The 25,885-nt window shown below is 32.5% G+C and overlaps 1 protein-coding gene across 2 annotated transcripts in view; it reads left to right on the top strand.

Moving 5' to 3' along the window:
• The first annotated feature begins 866 nt into the window (after nucleotides 1–866).
• Nucleotides 867–25,885, top strand: part of LOC117177159 — a 182,969-nt gene continuing 157,950 nt past the window's right edge. For both annotated transcript variants that reach the window (XM_033367663.1, XM_033367662.1), the window contains exon 1: nucleotides 867–1,352. The gene's annotated coding sequence lies outside the window, so the exon portion shown is untranslated. The remainder of the gene's footprint in view (nucleotides 1,353–25,885) is intronic.

The following is a 25,885-nucleotide window of genomic DNA, read 5'->3' as shown; positions in this document are numbered from 1 at the left end:
CCCCCCCCCCCCCGAAATAACTCATTTTAACTAATGTTCATTTTAAAATGACTAATGAACATATATAAATTTTTAATCTGAAAATATACTATTTGAAACTCTTTAAAACTAAACATTGCTCAGGAAATTAGTTTTAAATTAAAAATTCTACAATTTGGAACAATATAAAACTAAGACTGGCAAATTCGTAATATTGGAATTTTGAAATTAATTTGAAAAATTGTACAACTCTTAAAATTTAATATAAAGCTACACGAGCGTAAAAAGTGCAATTGAAACTGGTATGTTAGAAATTGTATTAATTTTCTAAATTATAAATTTTCAAACTAAAATAATTCAATTCTGAACATTTTCAATTTTGGATTTCGAAAGCATTCATTTTTCAATTGATTTAATTTTAAATATTTTAAACTAACAATTCTCGTTCAATTTAGAATGTTTTAATATATATTTAAATCCTCATTTTCCGATATTTTATAATAAGTGATTTCCTTAAATTGAAAAAATTAATTACTTATACCTGCAAGAAATATGGAAAAAATAAAAAATAAAAATTTGAAAGGTTTTAATTAACATTTCATAATAAATAAACGCCTTTTGTCCAAAAATAATCATTTTAGGTTCTGAAACGTAGAATTTCATCTCCACTTCCCACTCCCCCTAAAAATATTCTCAAAACCAAAAAACGTTGAGAAAAATGTGAAAAAACATAAAAAATATCTAGGAATTTTTCTGTCAATAGTAGTGATTGAGAACCACAGTTCTAGGAACTTTGACGGGGATTGGCACTCCTGAGTCCAGTGGGCACAACTCCAGAGGCATTCGGCTCTCAGTCAGGAAAGTTTGCTGCACCGAGCCACAACTAAGCTGAGGTTCGTTATCGGAGAGCAGGGGCATTCGTTCCATCTCTGTCTCTCTCCCGCATAACTACTACACTATAGCATAGCGGATAGCCATAGCCGCCTACCGTCCGTTTTCGATCCTCGCCCGAGGTTCCATTTCATCAGACCGACTGGATGAATGAACGCTTTTTCCATTTTCCGCAACTACAAACAATTAACAAATGAAAGAAGCTGTTTCTGATCATTTTCTCTTCTATAACTACACTAACTGTGGCGCGATGAGCGTCGGCCACGGTTAAAAACGAACCCACGGTTTCCGTCGGATCGGGGTTGGGCCCCTAGTGATAGTGATGAGTGTTTTTTCTCTAGTGGTGTCACACCTTCACCTTATTCTCGTGTCAGAAAGCGGAAAACTACCAAGTGACTGTGATCCCTCGACGTCTCTGGGAAATTTTGAAAAATTCTGCTCAAGTGGACCTGGAGCGAAAACAATATCGTGAACAAGATGATGTGAGTACCAAACTACCAACAATCTGTAACAGCAACCTTCGAATCTCTTTCCCACAGGGCTTAAAATGTTAATATGAATTACGTGACTTTTTTGGACAGTTAGAATTTAAATACTGCTGTACATTTAGATGTAGCTAGCAGGGCAATGAGAGCTAAGCAATATTAAATTTATCACGAGTTATGAAATTTCAAACATTTTAGACCCTGTTCTTGCATGCTGACAGGAATTTTTTGAGATCGACTGGATGTAAGAAAAGTGGAAACTCAGAGAGGTGCGTTTTCGGGACGATTCAGGTCATTGGTAGAACTGATACCGACATATTATACCTTCGATCCGTATCGGATCGAATTCAGTTTCAGGCTGTCTCCGATTCCTCGAGCACATTGAATCGGAGCCATTAGTCTGTCCAGTGCCATAAGCAACGTATTGCTTGCTGGACTTTGGTCACTTCTGCTGCAAGGCTTTTCCTTTTCTGCTCCAGTCCAGACTCCTGAACTGAATGAAAGTCGCGAGAAACGGGCTTTTGGAAAATCGTTCGTGTTTTGATGAGTGGAATTTTATGTTTCGCCCTTTTTAATTCTAATCCCCTTTGACAAACTTACCGGTTGGACATTTAATTTAAAATACTGAAGATCTATTTTGATTTAGTAGAGGGAACATTAACTTAATCTAGCCCCCCCCCCCTCCCTCTTACGAAAAAGTATTAAAGGAAAATAACTATAGAAATTAATATGAAAATATTGAAATAATTAATTCACAATGTCAAAAGAAGCTTCTTTTAAATGTATCCATGCACTAATAATTTGTATGATGATTTTCCTACAAAACTTTTTCATGAGGATCTGAATTGCAGGCTCAATTATGTTTCAGAAATTTTAGGCTTCTATATTTTCTTTCAGTTGCCTGTCATTTATATCTGGACATTCTAGATATTGAAGATTTAGAATTTTAGCATCAACACAGTTTGCAAAGAAACCAAAATTTACGTTTACTTTTTTATGAATGTGTCTGAATATACCTTATCAAATTTTAGATACAGGTTACAGGCCCCTGGTTATCCGAAACAATTTTTGAATTATTCTTTTTAACAATTATTTAAAAGAAATATCAAATAAAAACCGCAAACTGGAAAGCAAATGGGCTTTTGAAGTAAAATGACAAAAGTTTCGGATAGCAATTAATTCCGAACCAATTCGAAGCAAGTTCTCAAAATTAATCCGAATCGTCAACACCAAATTCCATCTGAACGAATCCTGAGACACTATTTGAATCCGTGACTTCAATCTGAGACTCCTTCAGACTGACCTCAATCCTTTTCAGTGAGTGCGCCCCCTACTTTCAATATTCAATTCAAATGAATCTAAGGCACTCTTAGATTCAATCTAAAAACCATTTTGAACCCACCGTTTAAACCTTTTCAGTCCATAAGTACAGCTGCTTATAAAGTACCAAAAAATCTACATTTTTGGTCATTTATTGTAATGTTTTCGAAAACATATTAATTCGGAATTAATATATCACGAATAGTTTTCGTGATATCGATTTTTTTTTCAAATTCCGTGACCAGTTACAGGGGTGATTTTGCCGTCACTCATGGGAGGTTGGAAAGAGCTAAGAGTGAGTACTGCAGTATTCTCAAAAAATATTCGAGATATCGCTTTGTGAAATTCAAAATCCTTTTTCTCGCAAAAAACGCTATCGGAATACATAATAAGGAATTAGTAGTGTCTATACTCCCCCTTAACCTTGACATGTCCGTACGTTTAGATTCAAGCCACAGAAATAAGGTGAATACGAGCAAAATACAGAAGTTAATCATTTTAACAAAAAAGTCGATATCTCGAAAACTTCGAGATATCGATTTTGAACTTTCAGATTTGTATTTGTCGTAAAAAAATCCTATAGGAATCCACATTAAAACTTTGTCGCCACGGATGTCGTAAGAATTAGTGGAGTAGTAAATTAAGATTCATTTTACATTTCGCAGAATTTAGGCGTATTCTTTATGTATGTTTTTGGGAACTATTAATAGTATAAAATATTATTTGAAAATGAAATTGAATACGTATTTATAAGAGTCGATGCTAAGTTGACAAATTTATTAAATTTTTATTAATTATTCCAAACTTAAAAAATGTTGCGATAGTTAAGTTAAAAAAATTATTGTGTAAAGTTGACGGAGTATGCACCTTCAACATGTGATGTGATTTTAATTTTTTTAACTTACCTATCATAGAAATTTTTATGTTTTGAATAATAAATTAATATTTCATTTTAACATGCTTCTGCATCGCACAGGTAAATCTACGCTGTATTTTCCCTCTATATCGATAATTAATTCCAAAAAAAATACATAAAAAAGCTTAAATTCTGCGAAATATAAAAGGTATCGTAATTTAATATTCCTTTAATTCTTTATATTACGCGTTATTACTTTACACCATTTCTTCTAATTGCTCATATTCTATAACAGATAATCTGATGAGGGAATCGGTCTAATTCCGAAAGTTTATTATTATACAATTCTGAAGAAATAATTTGGAAGAAGTAGAAAAGTAAGGGTTTCCCTTATCAATTCCAATTTGTTGTTTCCCAGACGTTAAATTAAGAATATTGACATCCCGAAGTCGTTTTCATACATATATATCATTATAGTATTTATTTAGTATAATGAGGTGTTTGAATGTTGATGTTAGAGCTTGAGTCAAACAATCTTAGGTCTTAAATACAATGTTTAAAAACAAAAAGCTTGCCTTCGTAAAGTAATACATTGCAACTATGCCTAGTACAAATTAAAATTTATCTTCTTTTTTTTTAATAAAAAAAAAAAAATGTTCCCCATTTCGTGCACGAGAAAAATAGTTCCAAATTTAGGTGGCTCTCTGTGAATCTTGGATATAGAGTTTTATGTCACTAGTCTTATAAAAATTAAGCACATTATTAAATATTTGGAGTAACTATCAATAAATAGTAGGAGAAAATCGAACAAACCCTCTTTAATGAAGTCATTCGAATGTTATAAGACCAGTCACATAAAACTCTATTTCGAAGATGCATAGGCAGTCGTTACACTGACGCTCTATAAATGATATTTTTCTCTACAAAATATATAATCTTTTTTATTGGCTCCATGGTGGTCTGCTTATTTTGAAATTATATCATTGTCATTTAGGGGCCGTTCAAGAAATACGTAACATTGTTATCTGACCCCCCTCCCCTTCAACGCTCTTTGCAAATCAAATGTATATCAGTTTAATGTTAGCCTTTTGAACATAAATAAATGATTTTTATCGAAAAAATTGACGTTTTGAATTCTCAATTTTTCTTCAGTCACGTTTTTTTCAAATAGCTCCGGAAAAGGAGTTTCGATCACCATGACCGGCGATTCTTGTTTGTTTCTGTTGGAGCGGTTCATACAGGGTTGCCAAACGTCCCGAATTTTCTGCGGGTCAAGCCAGGCCTTGCTTTCTATAGAATCTGTCTTCATTTTTGTATTTTCAGCAACATCACAAATTGATTAATTCATTTATAAGTGTGAAGTCAATATTATATTTTCATATCAATTATAAAATAAAAATCATCTTTTCACAAAAACTAGTTGACTATTTAGTGTTCAGGAAATGGTACAACGCAAACTATATATTTATTAAATGTCTACCGAAATTATACTCCAATTGTATATCACTCTGAAAAACGAAGCTTATACAAGTATCGGGAAAAAATTCTGATATGCATACCGAAATTTTGGTGCAAATAATCCCTTCTTTCTGGAATTCGTATCGAAAATGTCCAGCTATTTGTACTAAAATTTCGGTATACAGAGAGAAAAAAATGGTTGCTCATAGACCAAATTGCTCTTTTAAATTTAAAGGCCTTTAAATCGACCTCTTCTGAAAAATAAAAGACAAGAATTCACGTGAAGCGAGAAGAAGTCCATTTGTAGAACCTGAATCTGCATCCCTTTCAAATTGATTTTTCTCGACTCGAGAATGAATTCCTTTAGAACGTCATGAGAAGAATTTGTATCCTTACATGTAGAACAATATTATTTTAATTGAATTATCAACAGTTATACGGGATATATTCAAGTATGTTCTGTTTCTTAAAACTTATGCCTCAAAACAACTAAAGAAATAAACGAATAACAATTTGTGAATAATATTAAATGAATTACTCAACAGAAATGAGCAAAATTATCGGGACCTAAGCTTGTAGATTTTTTTTGTAAGACTTCTTAAAAATGACTATGAATTGGAATTGTTTATGTATAAATTTGGTCAATAATTATTATGGGAGAATTTTGATTTCAAACTGGCTTGTCTACCGTACCGGTCAGAATTGTTAATCCGCTAAAAAAATCGTATTAAAAACATGCCTCTCTTTTTTTTTGGGTATTTTAGAGAGATTTGGATAGAAATATTTTCAAAGCTCGTTAGAAAACTTATTCAATTTTTCGCTGATTAAACCCTGTATGAAGTAGTTCTGGTAACTAGAGGCCGAGAGAGCATGTGGGAAAGTCCGACGACCTATTTTCCATTTTAACCAATTTTTGATTCTCAAATTCCACTTTCTGCGTGCTTCAGGAAAATGAATGGAAAATTTGATTCTCGTCTCATTTTAAAGAGGACATTTTACACTTCAATTTAGCGAATTTTCAATTTTTCATTCATTTTCCCGAAGTATGCAGAAACTGGAATTTGAGAATATAAAATTTGTCATTCAATTTTCGTTCCCACATTCTATTTCGGCTCCTATTTACCGGAAATATTTTAAGTAGGGCTAAATCCACGCGAAATTGAATAAGCTTTCTAACGGTTTATTGAAAATCGATCTCACCTAATTTCTCGCTGATATACTCACGAAAAATGAGAGGCATGTATTTAATTCAATTTCTTCAGTGGACTGAGAATTCTGGCCGGTACTGTATGTCTAAAAACGACCTGATACGACTTTGGTATAGTAGGCGGAAACTGAGTAGCTCGAGTATCAATCCGTACGGCTTGTACGGTCGAAACTATGCGAACCGAAGACACGAATAGAATCAAGCTACGTTCACTACTGGGTTGAAATAAGGTTTTTTGCTCAAGCGAGAATAAATGATCAAAAAGTGTATCAAAATTAATAACCAGAGTCAAAGTCGGCCTTTCTAAAGCCTTTGATAGAAATTAATTTCACCGAACTAAAGTAAATTAGTTTTGTATAGTTTTGTTCCACTGAAAAATGTGCCCAGAGAAAAATGGATATTAAGACTTCACATTAAAATTTTATACCGAGATATTAAAACTCTAGTGTTATGATTTAATAACTGGATATTAAATTTTACTATCCAGTCATTACACCTTAATGTCCATTTTTATCCGTGTGGAACTGAAAATACTTCTGAAGTGATATACGCTTGCTTTTTTACAATTTATCTTTCAAGGAAATTTTGATGCTTGCAACTAAAAATATGAAGTTTAAAAATCTTTGAACTGATCACGGAGAAAAATAAATATTGAAGTTTCAGATCATAGATTTCAATAGTATAACCTCGAGGATATCAACATTTTGAAACGGGAACGTATATCTATGGGTAAAATATATTTAGATATGTCTGCATGTTGAAACTTTAATATCTTGGAGATTAAACTTTTTAATATCCTTCGGGGTGCTGGGAGAGAAAATTTCAAAAGCGTAATTTTTATCATGAATTTGGAAAATTAAAAGTCAAAAATATTTTTGTAAATATCATCAATGTAGCGGTAAAATATCAAATTTTAAGAACACGTAATTTTAGGGGTTCAAATAGTGTGTAAATTGTGTCTTTATGATTGAGAACCTCTGTTGGTTTCCTCCAGGCCTATGCAAATATACATCTACTCAGTCCCAAAATTCCCTTCACGGGCTGACTTCTTCAAAAATAGTATAAAATAGAAATTTCGGTTTTCACTAGAACGTCGTTCTGGAATCTGGATTAAATGTCGATTAAGCGCGTAGTATTTAATGGTAATGACGACAGAATGAATAAAGTTGCAGCTCTGCACATAAATATCAATAAATCCCATCATTCGCCTTAGAAATTGATTATTTCTTATTTGAACTTGAAGATCGACTGAATGCTAGAATCTAGGAAACAGATTAAATTCGTCCCGTCTCAGATAAGATAGCTAACTCGCACACAGCAACTAAGCTAGGACTAATGACGGCCAAGTGGAAAATTTTGGGCCTTTTTCAGGTAGCAACAGTCAGAACTAACTTCCCCAATGTCAATTATGTAATACTTTTAAATATCCATTAAGATTTTTATGAAATTTCTGATTAAGTATAAGGTTTTTCATATTTATATTTGACAAATAGTTAATAGTTCATAATAATTATTAAGAAAATGAATGTTTTTAAATTCTATTTCTCATGAAGATTGAGAATCACTGTAAAGTCGAGCATGCTCGATTACGGAACGGCACCAACCAGTCCAAAAACAACCAAAATGGCGTTGCATTAGATTGACTGACTTGTGCTAAAAAGCGAACACAATAAAATTTCAAATAATCAGATGTTAAAATTGATATTGCCAATTTGGTAGAAGTTCCTTAAAATCACTTTATTTGTTCATCCTTGTCACTTTCCGAAATTACTAAACAATATGAACATTTTTTAAATATTTGAGATTTGCAGATATCACTGTTGTATATTTTGTATAAAGTAATGTTTTCAAGTGATGTGAATGCATTGGAAGTTGACGTACAACTTTAGGAATGGAAATGATATTCGTGCAGTTTGAGAGGAACAAATCAAGTCGGACATACCTAATCTCAAAAGTCACTAATTTCGCTATGTATGACATTCGACCTTGACCATATAGATATCTGAAGAATCGTTTATAAAAATATTCCAAAAACAAGTATAAATTATTAGATCTTTTAAAAATACATATTGTTGTTATAATTGTATAATTTTTATAATTTCTTCATACAATTTAGGTCGAATTGCTAAACAGTTTGCAGTACTTCTGCGATTTTTCATATTTATCGTATATTTTCTCGAAAACTATCAGTCGTAGAGTATAAATATATTCAACATAATATGTGTGTTATTAAAAAATCTGCAACTTATCTTTAAAACTTTTTTGTAAATTTTTATTATCGTCTGAAATAAACAGAAAAACATGGAATTTTTATAGTTTTTGAGGTTTTGACCTTTAAACTCAAATTTGCAGGTATTTTTACTGCCTTATTCATCATCAGCGCGTCAAAATAGATAGGTATATGAAGTTTCGAATTAATTGGAGAGGTAATCGCTTTTCGGAAGTTTATCCTCGTCTTCATTGCGGATATAAGAAATCCCACTAACAATCCTGTGCTTCCGAACTCGCAATGTAATTTTTGCTTTTGTTATTTTAAGTTCGATGTAAACAAAACAATATTACAACGAAAATAGTAAACTTGACATAATCTTGTCTAACCTAACCCGACCCGACGTGGTTCTGACGCGAGCCACACTTTCTGCCCCCTTGCGGCCACATGTGGAAAATCCGATTGGGCCCAGATCGGAACTTGGGAATAAAATGGGCAATTTCTGCACGGTTCTTGATGGAGTTTTTCAATCGGTCACAAATTATCGAGCGCGAAGCGCGAGTGTCGTAATGAGAATGTAATCTTCAACCCAGGAAACAAAAATCGATTCACTTGCATTTGAATGGGTTTTGAGGTCTTCTGAATTGCGTATCTGTCACTGGAATTCCAGATAGCTGCCCATAGGCTAGACTGGTTAGAGTGAGTTTTGAATGAGAAATCAACTTTTTTAATCGGCCACGTAATTTTCTCGGGCCCAATCAGTAGCGGTTATAAATCAGCATTAAACGATAGAGGAACGATAATTCCGATAGAAAATTATTAATTTAAATAAAACAAATTTATTTAAAATATTTAAAATTATTTATTAAAAAATAGTTCAATGAGAAACTTTTAAGAAAATCCTAGGATACATGAAGTCTATTTTTATTTGCAGACTATTTATTTTCAGACATTTTAATTGATTTTGGTTAACATTTTTTTTGACATATTTGCATCACACCACATCAGAATGTTGAACATTTATTATTTATTTCACATTGACCATATATGAATCTTAAATTTACAAAAACTAACACTCACGTTTTATCTTATCGAAATTACCTTTACCAAAAATGCGGGTATTGAAATTCTATACATTTGGATGTTTGTGATGCAAATCGATATAGGCGAATTGCGGAGTTTGTTTCTAACACGTGGACCATTTTAAAAAGAGAATTACAACTAAATAATCATTGAATTCATAAATAAATTGCCACATCAATTATAATATATTACAATATTATTTGATTTGAATTTCTATAATTTTTTATTATTCAGCGTTGTCCTATTCAAATTTATTACCTCATACTTCTCATTCGAAACAATTAATTCTTTAAAATTGTAATCTGCATAGTTCACTTAGTTGAACTCAACCTGAGGTAACCAACTATTAGTAGATTCACGCTGATTGAAAATTGCTATGTGCTCATCGTATTTTTACCATTGGATGTGTTCTTTTAAGAACTACATTTCATATTGAATCTCAATCCATTCACATGCACATTAATGAATCGTAGAATGATCATAGGAATTATTTCAGGATTGTCCGTCTCATTCAACTCTATTCACTCAGCATTTTGACGAATGTGGAACGGCAGATTTAAAGCATCGCGATTAAAAATGTGGCCAACCGATTGCATTTTTATTATTTTAATCTGCAAATGACAGATACGCAATTCAAACCGACTCGCTTTCTATCGGTTCTTTTTTCCTGGGAAGGCCGTAGGTGCTTTGAGAACCTTCTTTAAAAACAAATCAAACAAAATTTCAGTTACAATGCATGGCTGTAATTCCTCAGAAGTTTAAATCACAGTTTTGGATTTAAGTTATAATATTGATGATATTTGAAAAAATATAGTTCAAGTGTACACATTAAACGCACGAATACGAGCGCGATGCACAAAAATGCACCCGCGTGCCATGGGTGCACTCAAACTTGGCGCGAAGCTCCGCGCGCTACGGGCCAAGGTCTTCAGATATTTGCTAAGAGGGACAATATCGAAACTGTGTTTCGTCAAAGTTTTATGTCAAAAGAAACGAAAAGTTCTTTTCTATATACAAATGAATTGCCAAATGATTTTGGCATGATGTTTTCGCTTTTTATACTTAGCTTATATTTAGCTAAATTATTTGAAATTTGTAGAAATAGTAGAAAAATATCGAAGAATGCCCCTTAATTCCGTTTGAATCCTTCTGAAAATGACGCGTATTTTTGTACGTGCTTATTTGTTGAATAATCGGTGAAAACCCCCTTCTTTAAATTTGACCCCCTAAAAATAGTTTTTCTTTAATATCTCAAAACCTAATCGGATTTTTTGACCAACCAAACGTTAGTTTATTTCTTACAAAAATGCGCTCATCGGAACACTTTTATGCCGAGGATTTTGCATCTCTTCTTTTTTAATGTTAACGGGGAATTTCATTTTTCAAAAATTTTTATACAGAAATTTTTAAACCCACTAAATTGCACTTTATATTGTATTGTTATCAAAAAATTGAAAATTGAAATGACATGTTTCGGAGCTTTAAAAAAAATGCATTGCAATTGATTTCTCCGAGCAGTTAATTTATTGCTTTTGGAAAATTATTTCCAATCTATGTTTTAATTTTTAATATTGAAACGGTTATTATGAAATATATTTTTCATCAAAAATGAAATAACATAGGGACCCTCATGGTTAGAAGGATTTTGACTTCCCATAATTTATCACTATTAGATCGTGAATAAAAACATTTTTTTTTTCATTTACTTGTTGCCTGATACATTTAATCAATATAATACGAACATTTTGGACTACGATCCAAGTATGTTATATAATTTTTAATGCAAAATTTATGTCAAAATAGTAATAAATTAAGTGTAGGTATAAGTCACCCCTTTTTATGACTTTTTTTAAAAACACCGAAACATGTCAACTTCAATTAAATTCTTCAAGTTCAATTCTTGATTTCTAAAAGTTATAAAAAGGAATGTAAGATTCTTTCTTCAGGACAAAGCCGGTTTTTTTTATCAAATGTTTATATTTTGTGTAATAATCATATTGGAGAGAACAATAGAGAAAAATTGCAGTGACGCTCAGTGCAGCCGTATGTGGATTCTTGCAGCACTCTCCATCGATCCTCGTAAAATTTACGAGGCAGACTCCCTAGAATGCATCGAATTGCTCGTAAATAATGACCCTTTCATTATTATGAAATGCAGATCAGTCACAAAAACTAAGTAAGGAAGGTATGACTTTATTCAATTGTAATTAGCAGAATCAGTTTATTGACATAATTTGAAGCAATTAAAAAAAAGATTCATGAAAATCGGTTAAGATTTGCAGTTATAATGGAAACATTGAACTATATACAAGAGTGTACCCTTTGTCGAAAACTTGACATCTACTCCCTCATCTGAATAATGAGTATTCAATTAAAAAGTACTGATTAAGAAGTCTTATTAACTTCGAATAATAAGCCTTACTAAATTAATTATCAATTTTCTAGTTAATATTATGGGAAAATCTTATTAAAACAGTCAGTAAACGACTTCGCTCGATAAAAATCATCATTTTAATTTTGTGCACTTGAATTACAAATAATGAACATTGAGATAACACGAAGAGGTTCATATTTAATTTAAACAAAAAATGAGGTAACAGCATGTAACAGCATCCTTGAATGACAGATTTTCACACCTTTGTGTTCGATAAATATCACTTCGCGAGTTTCCAAGTTCGAATCCAGGTTTTAGGAAAATATTTAAATTAAAAAGAAACACCGGATTATGGTAATGAATCCACCTACTTTTATTGCATGTAGGCCTTCAATCTTTATATAATTTTCACATGATCTTTTCAATGCATGACAATTTATACTTGAAAAACCGCTGTCCATATTATTATCATTTTCTGAGCGCTTTATTCAAACTCATAAAATTTTTATTTCAGATCCAGTGGCATTTTAAAAAAAAAATTTATTTTTATTCAGAATTTTAGTTTTTACGAAGTTTTTTTTAGTTGATTAATTTTTTTTCGTATCTTTCACAGCTTGACCGCATAATTGAATTTTTTATTTTTCATCATTTTTCGTGCGATAAAAACTTGAATTTTCGACTTTTCGAAAAAAATCAAAAAATTTGTTACGATAATCTTGTAGAAGATGTACAAATTTGTTATATTAATCACTGTTTTATCTGACTCGAACTTTTTGATTCATTCGTAAAAAACAGCATTAAAAATAACACAATAAAATATTGGAGTCGGAATTCGGTCGCACGAAAAATAATGAAAAATCGAAAATTCTACTTCGCGGTAAATGTGCCCAAAATACGAAAAGGAAAATGAATCAGGTACAATTTTGCACCATAAAAAGATGTAAAAGGCAAAAGTTGTCTATCAAAAAAAGAGGTACAAATATGTCATTGGTTATATTTTGATAGTATTCGTGTTTTTGTTTGAATCGTAAAAAAGGACCCCACACTAAATGTACGGGGAAATGGCTTTCGGTGGATTTAGCTGAAACTTTGTAATTTTTAAGGTTATAAGTGCCGGATGAAATATCCGTAAAAAAAATCCAAAAAAATGGACAGTTTTAGCGCTATGCGGCGCTAAGCGCTCAAGATCAGTGAATAAAACGAGTTACAACAGATTTTGTTACAAAAGCGATGTCAACATAGAAATCACGGTTCAGATCGTGGTCTGTCATATTTTCGCCTACACCGTTGACTCATATAGCGTGCTTCTCAAAACGATCAAACGCTAAGCGCGCAATATTTTAACTTGACTAATTCATCACTTTTTTAAAGGCAGAAATGGTACCCAAAGTAACATTAGTAACTAGTGCGTACATTCCGATAATTACGTTGTACTATTCTCAAGAGTGCCGAACGCTAAGCGCTCATGATCAGTGAATAGAACGAATTACAATAGATTTAGTTACAAAAGCGATGTCAACATAGAAATCACGGTTCAGATGGTGGTCTGTTATATTTTCGCCTACACCGTTGACCGTTCTGAGAAGCGCGCTATATAAGTCAACGGTGTTGACTCATATTGTCATTGATATGGCTAAACATATTACTGACCACTTATTGATGCGTGTTTCGTATACAGACATCGCTTGTGTCGCTAAAGCTACTAGGATTAGTTCTATTCGCTGATCATGGGCGCTTAGCGTTCGGCCTTCAGGCGAAGGGTACACTGTTATTATCGATGTGCGCACTAGTTACTAATGTTACTTTGCATACCATTTCTGGCTTTAAAAAAGTAATTACTTAGTCAAGTTCAAATCTTGGGCGATTAGCGTTTGATCGTTTCGAGAAGCGCGCAATATAACTCATTGGTTTGGCTAAACATATTATTGACTACTTTCTGATGCGTGATTCTTATAGTGACATCGCTTTTGTCACTAAAGTTACTAGGATTGGTTTTATTCGCTGATCTTGAGCGCATAGCGTTCAACCCTCTTGCGAAGGGTAGACTGTTATTATCGGTATGTGCGCACTAGTTACTAATGTTACTTTGGGTACTATTTCTGCCTTTAAAGAAGTGATTAATTAGTCAAGTTAAAATCTTGAGCGCTTAGCGTTTGATCGTTTTGAGAAGCGCGCTATATGAGTCAACGGTGTAGGCGAAAATATGACAGACCACGATCTGAACCGTGATTTCTATGTTAACATCGCTTTTGTAACAAAATCTGTTGTAATTAGTTTTATTCACTGATCTTGAACGCTTAGCGCCGCATAGCTCTAAAACTGTCTATTTTTTTGGATTTTTTTTACGGATATTTCATCCGGCACTTATAACCTTAAAAATTACAAAGTTTCAGCTAAATCCACCGAAAGCCATTTTCCCATACATTTAGTGCGGGGTCCTTTCTAAATGAAAGCAGTGAAATTTTTGGAGAAACGACACAAGCCATGAAAAACATGAATGGACAAAAGTTACTCTTACAAAAAGAGTGAAAACTCATACAAATTTGTTATGAATAATTTTCGGATTACTTGCCTTCTAGTTTTATATTGATTTATTATTAAGTTGACCCAGTTTGATTACAAAAACCCGTTAAAACGTACACTGACATTATTTAATCAGAATCAGTTAAACAAGTTCAAGAACCCAGGGGGAAAAGTCGGATATTAGCCAGAGTTCACGACTGGTGCTGTACAACGTCAGTTATAATTCAGAACAAATACCAATACTGTCTGTTAGTACTGTGCCAACCATCGGTATAGTACTGGTTTACTACTGAGTTACTACTGACTGTCATTACTGGTAGAATACCAACGCAGGAATTCCGCCAACGGTTGTCGCCATACTGGTTCACAACTGGCCCAGTATTGACCGTCACCTTTGGTGAAATACCGGCACAGTAGTTCCGCCAACGGTTGGCCTAATACTGGTCATCTACTGGGGCAGTACTGATACATGTTACTGTCAAGATACTGACACAAGAGTTCAACCAATGGTTGGCATTATACTGGTTTACAACTGGCTCCGGACTGACCTTTATTATTATTTATTACACCATTAAGCTATTTCCCTTTCGGGGTAGGCGTAACTCACTCGGTAGGGGAAAGGGGTAGCATGTGGAAGGGATAGAGATTTTTCAGATTGATCCAGAATTCTCTAGCTATTTAAATAAATAACACGTTCGTTCCGCAACACTGCTCTGACCCAGGTTGCTGATCAATCTCTCTAGCAATCACCCCAAGCGAAGAACCTCACAAAGTCGTTATGTAAGGTTCCCCGCTTAGGTCCATTAGTGGCCAAGGTCTTTTGTTTCAGGCTTCATTCACTCTACTGACACTCTTTTTATTAACTATTTGCCGCCATACTTTCCTGTCCTGGCATACTTCTCTAGCTTCTTTTATGTCCATGCTTTTTTTATGCAGGCTCTCGTGTTTCTGTGACTTATTATGTCTCTTCTAACTAGGGTCTCATTCACACATTCTAACCATTCTTTCCGCGGTCTACCTCTGGGCACGCTGCCATTTACTTTGTCTTGATACACTTGTTTGGTTAGTCGTTCATTTGGCATTCTCTCAACATGTCCGAACCATCTTAACCGATTTCTTTCCCATGTGTCTACTAGCGTCTCTTCTGCACCACATTCTTTTAGAATTGTCTCGTTACTTACTTTGTCTATCAGGGGTTTCCCGCATATTATGCGCATGAATCTCATGTCAATTGCGTTAATTGTACTCTTATCTTTTTCTTGATAAGTCCATGTCTCGCTACCGCATAGTACTGTCGGTACAAATATGGAATTATCTATTACTATTTTAGCTTTATTTGATATATTTTTACTTCTGATAAGGGGACCTGCTCTACCAATAACCTTCTTACCTTCATTTATTCGTCTATTTAATTCCTTATCTATCTTCCCGTCCCTAGTAAATAAGCTTCCAAGATATACGAACTTATCCACTTGTTCAATTCTCTCATCATTTAATAGAATATTTGCATAGTGTTTTCTCACTCTTTCCTTCGAACACCATAGTTTTTGTTTTATTTGCGTTAATTTTGAGGCCCATGCTCTTCATGCTTGCATCTAGTTTATTCAACATTCTTTGTAAGTCTTCGATAGACTCTGCCATAACACGTACCCACGTACCCTTACTGTTTGGAGATCCACACCCTCTTCATCGAAGAGAGCCATTCTTAAACACTTGTCCATAAATAATATAAATAACCATGAAGACATAACGCATCCTGGTCTAACTCCTTGAATAATATCGAAACAGTCACTCAGTTTCCAATTCACTCTTACACTCGCTTTGCTACCTGTATATATTGTTTTTATAGCTTGTAAGATCCATCCATTGACTCCATACTCTTTCAGGACTTCCCAAAGTTTACTTCTATCTACCTTGTCAAAAGCTTTTTCTAGACAATAATTACATGCTCTGTAATTATTGCACTCGCTTTTATCTCCCTTTCTCTTGTATATTGGTACGATAATCGCTTTTTACCAATCGTCTGGGACGTCTCCCATCTCGAAACATAAATTTATCAATTCGCACACTATGTGGTATGTACTCGCCACCGTGTTTAAGCATTTCAGCGTTAATACCGTCTACCCCGGCAGCCTTACCGTTTTTCAAGTTCTTAATTATATCCCTAATCTCAGTGACACATACTTTCTCAATTGAGTTTTCCATCGCATCGTGTTCAACATAGCAGTTGTAGTGTCCTATAGCTTCATCTCCAAATTGTGTTCTGAAATAGTCTCTGAAAGCCTCTTGTATTCCGTCTGCATTATATACCATTTCCCCCCTACTATTTCTCATATTGACAATTTTTGTACTTTTGTTTCCTTTCATTTTTTTATAAAGTAGTTTCCTGCTTCCTTCAAAGTCGTTTTGTATTTTTATCTCTTCTTCTGCTCTAATTGTATCTAATAATAATAATAATAATAATAATAATAATAATAATAATAATAATAATAATAATAATAATAAAATAATCGTTAACTAATCGTTTAAGTATCCTGTTTTCGCGTCTATAATCATTTCTACGTATATTTCTTTCTTCATTGCTAAGACCTGCGATGTTCAAAGTTCTCTTGTACGCTTCTCTTTTTTCTTTTTGGGCAGCCTGAATGTCATCATTCCACCGTGCGTCACTAGACATTATTCCTACAACTGCGGTACCACACACTTCGATCGTACATCTAACAAGGATATCCCGTAACATTGTCCAGGCGCCCTCTATATCTGTGTTTTTTATACGGTCCTCCCATGTTGCCCTATCTATGCTTTCAATTATCTTATTTTGGAAATCTATTCGCACATCCGGTTTCTGTAGATTCTCAATTTTGATTCGCGTTTGTTTTGCTTTCTTGGTTCTCTTTTTTTTCCATCCCCGACCTGAGTTAATTTTTGAGATCACAAGGTAATGATCAGTATTGCATTCAGGACCCCTCATGACTCTTGTATCTTTGACTAAGTCTCTTAGTCTTTCATCCGCAACAACAAAGTCAATTATACTGCGGCTATTTCCTTTAGACCAGGTACTGGTGTAATATCGGCAAGGGTGTTCCGCAAACGGTGGACGTGATACTGATATACTACTTTTGCAGTACTTCTACGTATTACTGGTAAAATATTGACATAAGAGTTCCACCAACGTTAGGCATCATACTGGTTCACAACTGGCCCCGTGCTGTCCGTTATTACTGGTGTAATGTCGAGGTATGTTAAGCTGACGTAACCACATCTTCGAATCGATGTAAAACCTATGCACAAATTGTTAATCTGATCATACTATACTATAATTAAGGTCTCCTTTGATGCTCATTTAATACCCCATTTCCAAATTTAATGCTGCATTATTAAAAAAAAAAAACCAGGGGTTACGCTAGCTTAACGTTAAGCTGGCGAAACACCATGTGAAATAAACGTAAATCGAGTTTTATCCTATCACATAATTAAAGGCTCATTTAATGCTCTCCAAAACCACAAAAAATTATTTTCCACACGCAACTTCTGATACTGAAAAACCACCCTTAATATAAATTATGTACAAATTGTAAATCTGACCATACTATAATTAAGAGCTCATTTAATCCTAATTTAATGCCCCATTGGCAAATTTAATGCTCCATTATTGAAAAGAAATGGGAGCATTAAATGGGCATTAAATGAGCCCTTAATTATAGTATGGTCAGATTTACAATTTGTGCATAATTTATATTAAGGGTGGTTTTTCAGTATTAGGGGTGGCTTTTGGAAATTAATTTTTAATAGTTTTGGAGAGCATTAAATGAGCCTTTACTTATGTGATAGGATAAAACTCGATCCAGCGTTTATTTCACATGGGGTTCCGTCAGCTTAATATTAAGCTAGCGTAACCCCCGGTTTTTTAAAAATAGTGAATCATTAAATTTGGCAATGGGGCATTAAATGAGCCCTTAATTATAGTATGGTCAGATTTACACTTTATGCATGATTTATATTAAGGGTGGTTTTTCAGTATTAAGGATGGCTTTTGGAAAATAATGTTTGGTGTTTTTGAGGAGCATTAAATGAGTCTTTAATTATGTGATAGGATAAAACTCGATCCAACGTTTATTTTGCATGGGGTTCCGTCAGCTTAACATTAAGCTGGCGTAACCCTCGTTAAAACTAAATAGTGGAGCATTAAATTCAAGCAAAATTTAGTATGAATTCACCTTCATCCATGAATAGTAAATTCAGGAGAAAGTCTCACTGCATCGAGAAAGCTAGAATCTTATTTCGGCCTTGAAAATGTTGGCAATTCTGTGCTAAATACTTTCTTAGGATATTATTACGCCTGCCTTATGCAACTGATATTAAGTATACGAAGATATAAAATTAATATTGTTTTTAAAAATGAATTCTTAAAATTATTTAAAAAAAAGGATCTCATTGATCCTAAAGCGAGGAAGAATTTATTCGTCGAAAACCAACATATTTAAACTCTATTATGCATCATTGCACACTTATTACGAGGATATTACGGCGCTAATATTTGAAGAGTATCTCGGCAATAAACTTTGTTTTGATACATTTTAATACATAAAATTTGTTTCAGTACATTTTGACGCCGATTTTTTGTTTAAAAATTAAGCTTTCATTTTGAACAAAAAATCGGCGTCAAAATGTACTAAAACAAAATTGAACCATAATTGGTGTATATTAAGCACTACGAATATTAAAAGAAATTGAAATGTTGATTAGATTTTACATTTTGGTTAAGAGAGAAAAATAACTGAAGTTCAAAATGAGTTTGTCAGAAAACCACATGAACAAAATTCAATCCCTAGTTTTTTTTCTTTGAGTGGATCAGCTGCCGTGATTTGTAAGAACAGCGTTAACTGGAAGATGAATGAAACCGATAAAAGCGACAAAAAGTGTATCGCGAATTTTAATTCATTTTCTAAACTTTTTTTTATTGTTATTAACTAAATTTGCATATGAGTAAACGTCGTTCACGGCAAATCGAATATAAAAAAGCGAGTTATTACAAAAATTTTATTTTGTATTGTAAATTTTAAAAATTAAATACTCTTTAATTTTGAAAGATTTTCAATTGATATTTCTTGAATTTTAAAAATTATTCAATATTCAAGAATTATATTTTAAAGGTATGAAATTTGTATCGGTTTTTTGGAAAATTATTGAAATGAAAGCATTTTATATTGTAAAACGTGCATAGTTTTAAAATTCTAAATAAAAAAATAAAAAATTCGTAGTTTAAATGTTTTAAAGATTTACAATGGAAAATTGTTGAATTTTTTAGAGTTTTAGTTGAGGACTCGTCAATATTTAACGTGTATTATCGAGTTTGTTTTAAATAGTTCAATTTTGTATTTTAAATCTTCTAAATTGATGAAGTTTCAGATGCAAATCATCAAAAATTCAGAATTGTTAGTTAAAAAAAATTATAATTTTTAATCGTGAATGTTTTAAATGAGAAATCTTGAATTTTAAAGATAAACAATTCAAATTTTTACAATTTTGAAATGACAATACAAAATTCTTGAATTTAAAAAATGTAGAATTGCAAATTATACCATCATTAGGACTTATGTGTTGTAGGAATGTAATTTTTATTCTATTTTTTAATAGTTTCATTCTGAAGATTTACGACTGAAAATTCTTTAATGTTAACGACTTTCAATTTAAAATTCGTCAATCTTTCATATTTGAAATTCAAGACTCTCCGTTATTATTATTATTATCAATAATTTTTTTAAAGTGATCTTTAAAGCAGCTTTAAACAAATACGATCGTGTTTTTTACCGACAACAAGGATAAGAATGTTATAACAATGATTACATTTTATAAATTACGAATAATTCGAAACTCTAGATTTATAGCGGAACTAATTCATGTTTATTTACTACATGTACTTAAATTCCGGATGTATCTAGTATCAGCCAAACTCGAAATTATTAACTTAGAATGAAAACATGTTTACCATACTTTGATTATAATCAAAGAGATTTTAACAAACAAATAAAATATTACAAAATACATGTCTTAAATGTTAAGTCTGAAAAAATACTATGTTTTACATACATTTTAATATGAAATAGTCCGCTTGAACATATGCAAATGTTGACGGCTTCTCGTGGGATCGCCGAAGTTAAGCTGCACTTGGCTCGGTCATACTCGGATGGGTGACCGCGTACTAGACGGGGTGTGTAATTTTATCGGCTTTTAAGCCGTCTTCACTCTCAAACTGATAATAATAATAATAATAAGTTAAACCAATTGCTAAGCACCAATAAATTATGATAAGATTTTCTTAACAGGGGTAATTAGATAAGTAGGAACACTGTATGTGGTTATTAAAACTATTTTATCAATTTTTTTTTGAAACTTTCCAACTATGTAATTGTTTCTTCTTTAAACACCTGAAGATATTTAAAAACATTATTTTTTACTTATTACATTTTTTTACAATATAACTGCTGTGCTTTACTGCCGTTAATAATTATACAAAATTCAGAGTTTCAGTGACAATTTTGCATTTTGCAACTTATAATAAATGCAGTTACGGCGTTTCGTTAATTACAAACGCCACAACTATCCCGTTACGACGTTTTCTATCATTTTTCCGTGACGTTTCGACCGTCTATGATTTACGCCTGCAGTTAACGGCCAGTTACGGATCTCCCCTACATCACAACTCGCCAGATTTTGCGTTTAAAGGTGTTTTCCTAAAATTTAGCATTATATTTTTTTAAAACTATACAAAATTTGAAAAAATTATTTTAATGACCAGGTGTATATTTTCTCTACGATTCCAACGATATAAAAAACTAATTTTATAATTTTTTGCTGTTAACGTTGTTTTTCCCAATTACGACAGAATAGGTCAATATTAGTGGGAGAAGGTGTTGATATTTTATTATGCCTATTAAATCTTCTTAAAATATTTCTTGAAACCTAGTTAATATTAATTTATTATCAAAATTTTACGTGATAAACATAATAAATAACATTACCATTACCACACAAAATTACAATTTTTAGGCAAATCATCATGGGAATTATTTTTAAGGAGTTTTGAAGTTTTAAAATGTAATTTTTCACTGTAAATGCATAAAACTTTCACTAATTACACAAAATTGGAGTACAAAATTTAATAATTTATAGCAATTTTCTTCGCTAGTTATTTTAGGAATATCGTAATTATACATTTCATACATTTTTCTTTTCAGCAGAAGTGCTTCATGTTACGTTTAAAAATGCCAGTATCAGGAATATATTAAATAAAGGCGATAAGGGAAGCTGCTTCTATATCTACACATAAATGTTCATTTACTGAAGTAAAAAACTTTTACATTTGGGATATTTATTTAATAAATGTGTCGGTAGGTACATGCCTCATAATTTTTAAGAATAAATTGCTTATAACAATTTTTATCTAATTATCAGCTAAAAATCTTAATTAAATATCCGTATTAACTTGCTGCCTATGGAACTTTTTGAAATAAACGAAAATTTCCACAAATAGATGTTTTTTTTTGGACACTTGTTTAATATTTTTTTTTTATAAACAATTAAATATACTCCTTAAATATACTTCCTGTCAACAAATTTTTCCTGGTTAGTAATCATTTTTGAAATATTTTCGATTGCGTTAAGTTGGAAAGAAGAGATTAGTATACATAAAGAAAAAAATTGAAATTGGTTGATACAATTGTTTATAACAATAAAAACAGTTGATGTATGATGATCATTCATGGCCAATTACAAATCTAGTACAAAATATAAGGCATTTTAGGTAAGAATCATTTTTTTCAACATTTGCGGAAACTAATAGAATTGTTATAAGAACTATTAAAATAGTAGTATCAACTAATAAAATTGCAGTACCATATCTTACTAACGAAATAGTTGACTCAACTAACCATTTTTTCAGTGCATAATGAAGATTTTCTTTGTATACATTGTTCAGAACAATTAACGTGTACATAAAATTCGTGCGTTTCAGGGTCCTAAACTTTTAGTGCAAAAAATCTAGTATGAAAAAATGTAATAAAAATACAACATAAACGAAATCTACTCACGACTATTTAGCGTTACACTTACAGATTATTACGTGGAATTACGCGAGAAGCCTATGGAGTAATACGCGAGTAAATTTCACCTCAACCTAAAGTTATGAAATAAAGTGATTTCAAACCATAAATTATTTATTATAATTGTACCATTAAGTATACCTCATACGGGGTAAGCGTAATTCGCTTGGTGAGGGTAGGGATTGATGTGGGGAGTATAGATTTGTAGAATAATTTAAAATGCCCGTTTTATATTTGTAAATAACACTTTTGTTCCGCAACACTTCTCCAACTCAGGTTGCTGATTCATTTCTCTGGTTACTGCAAATTTGAATATTTGAATGCACCCGTGTGGAAATTTGGTTGTGGGCCTAACCCGGCCCAAGCCTGGCAATTCTAGGCCCTGGTCTGGTGATCAAGCCTATGTCAAGCTAGAATGAAACTCTAAATCTGGACAAGGCCTGGCTCGATCGCCGAGCCTGGCCCAGGCTTTACCCTAGTTCAATATCGATTCATAAGCATTTTTTTATTGGACTATATTTTTTTATGCAACTATTTATGGAACCACTACCAGAAGCATCTGTGGTATCCTCAACCTCGTCGACAATGGGATCTTCATTTGCTCTTGGAAGTTTAGAATTTATAATATTATTCTTATTTATAAAAGGCATTTCAATTGTGGGTTCATTAAGTATCTCTTCAGGTTCTGATTCTACCTCATCGACTGCATCTGCATCTATACAATCAATCACAATACACATACAATCATTTCGTGCTTAATCCTTTTTAATTACATAAATAATTGTTTACGCCTGCATAAATATAATATACTTACAAGATCGTGATTTAGAGGTAAGAATTACGCTAGATTAATGCTAGATTAAACGCTCGATGTCTCCTGACTCTACAAGGGATTTTTATTATTTTAGGCATTTTACGACTTAAAAAACTGACACTCTTTTAAGCACACACAAAGTTACATAGTGGATATTAAATAATGCACAAAATCATCCAACGCCATCTGCCATGTATTTTAGGCACTTTTCCACTACCTATCTAGTCGAGGTCGAGCCATTGAGAAATACAAGCTAGAGGCAGGCTCGAGGCCCCTGGCCTGGCCCAAGCCTGGGACCGGGAAGATACCTGGTGATTTCTGCACGGGCAGTTTTTGTTTCCTTTTTAATTTCTTTTATAATGATATTATGATTGACTAAATAACAAAATAATTTCCTCTTATATTATTCTAATAGAAAAAAAACTATATTATAACGGTAAAATATAATACACATAGTGTAATAGACTAAAGAATAATCATTATTGTAAAAAAAATTGTATACACTCTTCTTATTAGTTTTATGGAGGCACATAAGCCAAGTTGCAGGATTACACCAGCGCGAAAGAAGTACGTTAATGGCAGTAGAAAGACAGTAATTAGGACATGAAAGGCCGAGTCGAGGAGGTCATTCGATAACAATAATGTGAGGCCATTGAAGCGCACTTTATGTGAAGTTCTTCGGCCATATCGTCATAACACAGTGTACGCCCTAAATTCGTAGCTTCTTCTTTTTCTTCTGCATGATACATCTTAAAATCAAAATCAAATTGATCAATTTTAAATATTGAATAAACAATTCTCCAATCTTCTAAAATGTTTGCTTAAGTCTTAATATGGTACAAATCGTCAAGAAGAGCTATGAGATTTTTGATAAAAAAATGTTTTTAAACGGCTAAATCGCTAAAGGATTTCATAAAATTTTCAACATCCTGACTTTTGCGTTTTTGTAACCGATTACAAATTCTCGATTTTTCAAAGAAGTAGCAACCTTCATGAATAATTTTTGAAGATATCTGCGAATCCCGTCATAAAATTGCTTCCGAAATGCAATTTCTAACATTGTACAATGTGGCACGTCACGTCGGTAAAATGGTCGTAGACTCTTGACTGTTGGCGAAATGTTGTAAAACGTTTAGCTTTTCCAGAGGCGCTGCCTGTGGTTGTGACCCACTTATCGCATGTCGCAATCACCGTGCGCTGCGCTCCATAGAATTAGCAACTCAAGAAATATTGATAACGTGATTTTCACCAATCTGGATCACGTATTATGCAATAATAATCTGTCTTGGTTGAAAGTGATATTTTTTGTCAAAAATTAACTTTTCGTTAAAAATTGAATTGTCGCCAAAAGTATTCGTCTTCTTGATGTAAAAATTCAATTGTTTGGCGAAAAATCCAACTATTTTGTGGAAAATGCATCCTCTTTCATTGAAAGTTCAACTACATATTTGGTTGAAATGCAACTACTTGGTTGTAAATTGACTTTTGTTTCGAATACATGCAACTATTTGGTTAAAATTTCATCTTTCTTGGTTGAAAATGATATTTTTTTGTTAAAAATTTACCGTTTTAAGTTGATAATACAACTGTATTTCAAAAAAAATCGTCTTCTGCATAAAAATTAAATTATTTCGTTAAATATGCAGCTGTTTGTGGTTGGATTTTAATAATTTTGTTTGAAAATTCGACTATTTGATTAAAAATTCATCTTTGTAAAAGGAAAATTCACCTATTTGGTTAAAAATTCAATTTTTTGGTCCATTATTGAACTGAATAAAAAATCATTCCTTTTGGGTTGGGAATTCATCTTTTATAGTAGAAAACCCGTCCTTTTTGGTTAAAATTTAGAGGTGTGCAGTCGTTTATTCAAATTTTCAATACAGTGTGTCCCATATTTATAGGGCCACCCCATTTTTTAAGGATAATTTTTTTTCTATTGAAACAAAATGCACCAAATATTTTGAGTGGATAAATGAGTCGAATTAACGATTTTTCCTAAAATATAGAACTCGCAATTCCATTCGTTCATTTATTTGGACATTTTTTCGAGAAAATAGGTGTCCCAAATTAATAGGGCCACTAAAAAAAACTTCAATTTTTTTGAAGAATAATAAATAATTCGTAAAATAATGCAATTCAAAATATATAATATTAAAATTTTACTTCTTACATACCATAAACATATACATATGTATGTATAAAAACTAAATATTGTGCGTAAATTCCCAAAGTAATTTACAGTTGTGTTTTTCTTTTAATTTAAATTTTTCCCGAGGATTTTTCACATACATACTTTCCCACATACATTCTTTTTGGGGATTATCGACGTATTTTTTCTATTTTAAAAGTGTATATTCGCACAATATGTTCGAAATAAATATTTCTCCTATTTTTATTGCGGGGATCCCCGTAAGTAGCGGGAGTTCCCGGGTTTTTCTCGCTTTACCTGGCCTGCACATATGTATACTCCTGGTATAAATATGCTTCCGAATGCATTTTTGGCCAGTTAAATTGTGCTTGTGCGTTAATAATATTCGAAGTAACAAAACAAATATGGGAAGAGGGAAAGCATTGTCTGCAGAAG

The sequence above is a fragment of the Belonocnema kinseyi genome, chromosome 7 (assembly GCF_010883055.1).
Source record: "Belonocnema kinseyi isolate 2016_QV_RU_SX_M_011 chromosome 7, B_treatae_v1, whole genome shotgun sequence".
NCBI classification, from domain to species: Eukaryota; Metazoa; Arthropoda; class Insecta; order Hymenoptera; family Cynipidae; genus Belonocnema; species Belonocnema kinseyi.
The sequence above is the reverse complement of the archived record's forward strand: the minus strand, read 5'-3'. Positions and strand labels throughout refer to the sequence as shown.